The sequence below is a fragment of the Pipistrellus kuhlii genome, unplaced genomic scaffold (assembly GCF_014108245.1).
Source record: "Pipistrellus kuhlii isolate mPipKuh1 unplaced genomic scaffold, mPipKuh1.p scaffold_m20_p_17, whole genome shotgun sequence".
NCBI lineage: Eukaryota > Metazoa > Chordata > Mammalia > Chiroptera > Vespertilionidae > Pipistrellus > Pipistrellus kuhlii.
The window spans coordinates 6,868,516-6,875,952 of record NW_023425482.1 but is presented as its reverse complement, the minus strand read 5'-3'; the positions used below and the strand labels follow the sequence as shown (position 1 = coordinate 6,875,952).

General features: G+C 48.1%; 1 long non-coding RNA gene across 1 annotated transcript; it reads right to left on the bottom strand.

Annotated features, from left to right (window-relative positions):
- Nucleotides 1-3,744: 3,744 nt before the first annotated feature.
- On the bottom strand, nt 3,745-4,311 carry LOC118720939. Its single transcript, XR_004988568.1, has 2 exons — nt 4,227-4,311; nt 3,745-3,894 (listed from the first exon to the last, which is right to left on the bottom strand). It is a non-coding gene; the product is annotated as an uncharacterized LOC118720939 (long non-coding RNA).
- Nucleotides 4,312-7,437: the final 3,126 nt, after the last annotated feature.

The following is a 7,437-nucleotide window of genomic DNA, read 5'->3' as shown; positions in this document are numbered from 1 at the left end:
TGTCTGCTCTGCCTTGATGGACTCGGAACGCAGGAGACTCTGTGCATCCTGTTCCTTTCCGCCTCTTTCCTGTCCATCTGCCGCAGCCCGAACACATCCTCTCCCCCTGCCGGCGGGCCTGGCGTGTCCGGCCCCCTCACAGCTGTGCTGGCCAGCGTCCCCCGTGCTCATCCAAGGCTGATAAAAGCGCCGGGCAGGACGCAGTGGAGCCAGGAGCCTGGAGGCCTGATAACTGGCCCGGCTTTGATGTTTCCCAAGTTCAGGACGGACCCAGGCCCCCGGGCCAGCGCTGCACGCTTGTTTATTTTTGTCCCTGTGTAGGCTTTTTCGATTTCCCCTTCCCAAGTGGGGCAGCCATCATTACTGCTGTCATTACCCTATTGGAAATGCTGCTAAACGAGCTCTCCTGCTCCACCCGCCCACCCTCCCTCCACGGAGGGGGGAAGACCACCCACCACGTCAGGCCTTCCCTCCATTTAATTCCAGTCTCAGGATGTAAGTTTGAATTTCAGCACAATTAAAAAAAAAAAAAAAAAGCCCAATAACGAGGCTGGCCTTTCATATCTCAGACCTGCGGCCCACCCCACCCCGATGAGGCGGTCCGAGGGCGGCCTGAGTGTCCCCAAGAACTGAGGTTCCGGGAGGGCGGAAGGACTACAGAGCAGTTTCGCAAGAAAACTCGCAGCACTGTCCTAAGTGGCGTTCCAAACGAGTTAGATCAGAAAAAGGCAGCGCAGCGGCGTCCTTCCCATAAATACCAATTACTCAGAGGGCACGAGGCCGGCCACCATTTCCTTTGAGGATGCGGATGAGCCCGGGTCAAAATGTCCTAGACGTGAAGGACATTCCTGCAAAGACCCTCACAATTATGAGGATCCCTTCATAATGCTTCCTCGCATGTTGCCTTTCTGGACAGAATGTTCGTGCTTTTTCTCTCTTTTCTTTTTTCCCCTTGGTTTTATTAGTTCAAGTCTAAAATGCACACGCAGTGTGTGTGCACACACACACACGCACGGACGAGTGCACAGCCTCTGCACATACTCCCCACGCCTCCGTTCCCAGCATCCTCCCTCTCTTCGGCCTTTGGAAAATGTTGCAACAGGGTTTGACCATAATGAGATTCAAGTGGGCGATTTGGCCCAGGAATCCTTGCCGGCTTCCACGACCCAACTTCAGTTTCTTCTTTCTTCATCGTGTTCTCCTTGTCTCCTTTTATAGTATTTTTTCTTCCTTCAGGGCAGTAATAAATATTTTTTCAGTGAAAAAATTTCCCCCCATTCTGCTTTCAGTGAGAGCACTGGGAGAGAGCAAGAAGCCTGTGTGTCCAGTCCTTAACTCTTCACTCTACAATTTGGGGGTGGGGGCGGGGAATAAAAGGTCTAGTCAAGGGAATGCCAGCAGAAATGAATGCAAACCTATCAGTGATACCCCAGCCCATCTCTATTGAAGGAAATACAAATTCCAACCACGGGGAGACTTCTTACCAACATCTTGTTGCCGTGTGTGCCCACACATGCTGTGTGCCGCACAACTTCAGGGGGCGCCCTTCCTATGGACGGCAGCGCTGGGCCATGGGCTGAGTAGCAGAGACTGATGTATGTGCAGGACGGGGTATGGGATCAGGTGCTTTCTCACATTCCTCACTGGGCTGGGATTCAGGGCAGCCCTTTGGGGAAGACATGTTTACTATCAGCACTGAAACGTTTTCTCTCGGACTCTGCAAAGCCCCTTTGGCCCCTTGTGCCACAGTTATTGCACACACGTGCGCTCAGATGTACACAGAGCATTGGCTTGCGAACTGAGGGGTCCCACGTTCGATTCCGGTCAAGGACATGTAACTTGGTTGCAGGCACATCCCCAGTGTGGGGTGTGCAGGAGGCAGCTGATCGATGTGACTCTCTGTCCCTCTCCCTTCCTCTCTGTAAAAAATCAATAAAATATATATTTTTTAAAAATAAAAAAAAGAAGTACACAGAGGTTTATTTACTTACTGAAGTACTGTTTGTGGGAGCAAAAGTTTGGAGACAAACTACTAGTAAATGCTTGTTCATAGGGAGTGATTCAAATAAATCATGATATATCCAGGAAGTGGAAAGCCATGCAGCCGTTAAAAGTAGAGAGACAGATCCAAAGTCCCCGAAGGACTACCCTCTGTGAGGAATCAGTGAGGACCTCTGAGGCGTGCCATCTACTCCTCTGACGGGTTGAGTGATGTTGGGCAAGTTATTTAACCTCTCAGGGCCTTGCTTTTCTCATCTGTAAAATGAGAACAATAACAGCACTTACCTTGTAGGGCTGTTAAAAAAAAACAAACAAAAAACTTCATGAATCAATATGTGTTAAACATTCATGACAGTGCTTGGTATATAGCAAATGCTGTACACTCATTAGTTATTATTATTATAATCATCATCATCATAGAAAAGAAGCCACCCATGTGCTGATGTGGGCAGAAGGAAACCCTGGAAGAATACACCAGAACCACAGGGAACAGGGAATGCCATTCCTAGGGAGACTAGGATGAAGCGGAAGAAAATTCATTGTTAACTTTGCCCTTTGAATTTCTACCAAGTGTCTGTATTTTCATTTTTTTTTCTATATTTTAATGAACATTTGCAAGCATGCAGAAAGGTTGAAGAATTGGACAGTGAACATCCATGTACCTGCCATCTTAGCTCTGTAATTTCCAGGTTGCTATACTTGGTTTGCACCCATCCACCCACCCATTCACCCCCCCCCCTTCCTTTTTTTGGAAGTATTTCTAAGTAAACTGCAGATATTTTGCCCATGTACCATTAGCTAGAGCTCAGTATTTGTTTATGGGTTTTCTTTTTTAAATAAAATCCATATAGAGTCAAATGCACAGTTCTGAAATGTCTGTTTGATGGTTTTGATCATTCATTAACCTATTTTATTATTTTTAATTCATTTTTATAATAGCACAGATAGGTATAAAATTCAAAGAAAAGGCCTGGACTTCTCTTATACTCCTAGTGCACTCTTCAGAAGTACCTAGTTAGCAGTTTCTTTTCTTTTCTTTTCTTCTCTTTTCTTTTCTTTTCTTTTCTTTTCTTTTCTTCTCTTTTCTTTTCTTTTCTTTTCTTTTCTTCTTTTCTTTTCTTTTCTTTTCTTTTCTCTTCTTTTCTTTTCTTTTCTTTTCATTAACCTGTTTTAAAAAGAAATGATCTACTAATAAAATATAGCTGAGAGAGAGAAGACAGGAACTGAGACAATGCCATTTAGATTTTTGAACCCATTGGGAGGAAAGAAGCCATCATGAAGCCAACTTGATACCTTATCTAGTGGAGAGGGATTTACGAGCAACAAAGGTTTTTGCAGACCGGTCCCAGCGATGGACTACTCTATTCCCGGAAAGCAATGCCTCCTCTGCCACCTTCCTAGCTAAGCTTCTCGGGCAGGCAGCAAACTAAAGTCGAGGCGCTGGCATCCTTCTGCTGGGGCTACTCTCAGTCCTTCTGCTGGCTCTCTGTGTCCTCTTGGAGCAGTTACTCAGCCGTCCTGGGCCGGGGCCTTCTTATCTGGGCAGATGCTGCTTCCTGCTTCCTGGGCTTGTGGGGAGGGTCCTGTGAGCTGAAATATACAGCGTGTTTCGAAGAGCATCTGGCATCTAGTAGGTGCTCCTTGGCTGTTGTCGCTCTATAAATCAGTCACACATCTCCCTATCTTGGCTTTTTATTTTTTAATTGAATTGGAAAGAACCAAACAATGCGAGGTTACGTGTTCCATCCTTTGGGGACAACGTCATCTCCCTCTACGGTTTTGCTGCCCTCCCCGTCCTCTGCAGAGATCCAGGGAAGTGAATCAGCCTGCAGCCTTTTGCTCTTTCTAATTCTTTGATTACTACATGATTGCAGCATCCACTCAGTCCGGGGCCTAAAAATCGAAAGAAAACAAAAAATTCTTGAGTCATTTCCAGATACTGAATCTGACACCACTATTCCTCTCTCCGTTTTGGCAAAACCTACAAAATGAGTGACCAAGAAGGGTAAACAAGTTTGGGTAAACACTCCCTATACTGATTCATGATTTAAGTACATCAGTTAACATTTAGCTTCATTTACCACAGTGTTTTAATGTCATTAAGAAAGTAACTTCTTAGGAAAACTAAGAAAGTCTGTTTTTAGCCCAGACATGCAATTAAGGGAATTAGTAACGTGATACAGCATCCCCAGGAACTCCGATATAGTAAGAAATCTCGTGCAAACCTTTATAAAGACGTCCTTACAACCCACGCCAGAGTTCACCGAGCTTCGATCCGAGGGCAGCAGGGAGGGGGAAATAAAAGGAAATCACTGCCCCAGCGCTGAACAGCAGTAAGGAAGGATTTGCAACCGAGTGCAGATATTAAACTGTCGTAAAATCAGGACTCATTCGCTTTCCTGTCTGGATCACTCTCAAGCTGTCACTCCAGCTTTGCCAGGATTTGTGTGTGAGACAGGGGTGGGCATTGGGGCTGGAGATTTTTTCTTCTTTTTGGGGATCTTGATAGAGAATTCCACTTCTGACCAGTTTGGGGTTTGGTTAGTTTCTGGGTGCTGAGACCCGCTAGGATCAGAGCGTCTCCGCTTGGTCACTATTGACATAAGAGGCTGGACAGTTCATTGGGGTGGGGCCGGCCTGGGCATTGCAGGGTGTTGAGCTGCATCACATCCCTGGATTCTACCCATTAGAATCTGGAGTCCCTCTGCCTCCATTGTGGCAACCAAAAATGCCTGCTGAATGCCCTGGGGAAAATCACCCTTGAGTGAGAACCACTGCTCTTAGTTAATCCACTCATTTTGAAGATGGGGAAACTGAGGCCCAGAGAAGCAAACTAGAGTCAGGAACCAGGCTGTAGGGACTGAAGCGCAGAGCCCGCCCCTGGATTCTGTGCTCTCAGGGCCCAGTTCTCGGCCTCCCTGAGGATCTTTCCCTGGTGGACCCAGCGGGACCACCACGACCCTGCCATGGAATAACCCCCAGGACCCACTCCGGATGCTGGCTGTGAGCATGGAGCCATGAGGAGGAACAGCCAAGGGCACCGATTTCAGAGTCAGGTTCACATGCTGACTAGGCCTAGCCTGGAGAGACTGGGCAAATTTTTCAACTGTTCTGCATTGCAGTTTCTCGTCTATACAGCAGGCATGTCACCTAGTGCCCCCTGCAGAGTTCTCCTCAGGAGAATCGAACAAAATATTGTACATCGACCTCTCAGTGCCCTGCACAGGGTCAGGCTCAGATCTGTTGAGTGTTACTGGTGTTGTTGGGATTGTTGTTGGTAAATGGTGTTAGATGAGGAAAGGGGAAGGAAGGGGGGGAGGGAGGAATGGAGCCCTGATCCCCAGGGCCTGTTGCCTCTGAGGGCGGCTCAGTTGCTGGCCTAGAGAGTTGCTTCCTCTCATCCTCTGTTCCTCAGAGCCCACGGCGCCCTGACCCACCTCCAAATGGCCACTTGGCTCTGTCCACCTTCCATCCTTCCCTGGTTTTTCCAGCCCTCACATCTCTTTTTTCTACAAATCTCAAGTGGTTAGAATGGTTGCACAATTTCATGTTGCCTGCTCTTACTCCGTTCTTTTTTTTTTTAAAATATGGAAATTTAATACATTTTATTTATTTATTTATTTATTTATTTATTAAATATATTTTATTAATTTTTTACAGAGAGGAGGAGAGAGGGATAGAGAGCTAGAAACGTCGATGAGAGGAAAACATCGACCAGCTGCCTCTTGCACACCCCCTACTGGGGATGTACCCGCAACCAATGTACATGCCCTTGACCAGAATCGAACCCGGGACCTTTCAGTCCGCGGACCAACTCTCTACCACTGAGCCAAACTGGTTTCGGCTCTTACTCCGTTCTTATTGGCACTAGCATCTGGCCTCTCAGGGCAGCTGTGAGAGTGACTTTGACTGAATCCTTTAACCTCTCTGACTTCAGTGTCCTCACCTGTGCAGGAGGCCTCATCTGTGATGAGGGGACCTTCTCCACTGGGTTGGGCACAAAGGGTCCTCACCCTCTGCGCAAGGCCTATTGGCCACCTTGTTTCTCTGCGCCCTCAACCCTGGGCACCCAGCATGAAGCTGAGACTGTGGTAGGTGTCCAATCAATGTTGAACATAAGCAAATGCAGGAATGAGAGACTGGGTCTATACCTCAGCGGGTGGTCTGTCCACTTCTTTTTCCAGAAATAAAAAGTGAACAAAAGACAGGGATTATTGTTTGGATTTTATGTGGACACAGCAAAGATTACTTTCTTATAGGGTAAAGGTCATCCATCCATCCACATTCCCATCCACCTATCCATCCATCCATCCATCCATCCATTCACCCATCCATCATCCTATCCATACATGCACCCATCCATCCATCCATCCACCTACCAATCCATCTATCCATTTGTCCCTCAAAAAATGTATTCTACCCAGTGCCAGGCGCTGGTTGGTATAGGCTTTGAGGGTGAAGAGGTATTTCAGTGCCTATTGCCTCAGAACAGAGGTTGATCCAGAGGAGATATCATAGCATATTTGTTGAAGAATGGATGAATAACTGTTTGAATGAATGAGCAATATGATGGGTGAAGAAATGAATGGCATCAGGGTAGAAGGGTCCCAGGAAAACCAATTAATAGTTGTCTCCAGCCTCTGCTATCTCTGGCCTTTGGCTCTGTCTGTGGACCCAGGTTCCTCCATGCTGAGGGCCAGGAGAACATTGAGGGGGTGGGTGGAGAGGCATCTCCCAGAACGTGGACTCTTTCCGGGCAGGTGATACCGGCCAGTGACTTGGGAGCATGCGCTCTCATGCTCTCGGCCCCTCCCCAAGAGGACCTGGCCTCCATGCTGGCTTGCTTCATCCTCCCCAGCTGATCCCCTTGGGGAGCTGGCGCACCTATCTGGCAACTTCCATTCCCTTCTCTATGGAGCTCAAAATCTCCCTTCTTTTCAGAAAACACAGTCAGAACAGCTGGCCACATGGTGATGCTTGTTGGCACAGACACCGGGCTGCCCCTGGCATTCTGGGGAAACTTGAGGAGGGGTGGGGAGAGTCGTGCTGTCCTGCGCTCTCTAGCATAGAAACTGGTTGAAGCTGGTTGGAGCTGGTTGAAGGAGACACTTAATTTATTTATGTGGATGGTTATCAATGCCACTTCCCACGTCACAGCCGAAGCCAGGTTGGGATGGAGCTGGGAGGGCCCGAGCAGGACCAGCAGCATGGGGTTCCTCCTCGGGCCCCACCTCCCTGAGCGTGGGAGGATGGAGTAGGGTGAGCTAACCAAAGCATTGCCTGGTCATGCCAGACGGCCCCTCAGCGGTGGTTCGGCCTCCAGCCACACCTTGTTTCTCACTCCGTAAGGAAGATGGGATGCCCACACGCCCAGATTTCAAACCCCAGCACTTTCTCACCTTGTAGCTGAAGCAAGTGGAGCAGGGGATGAGGGCG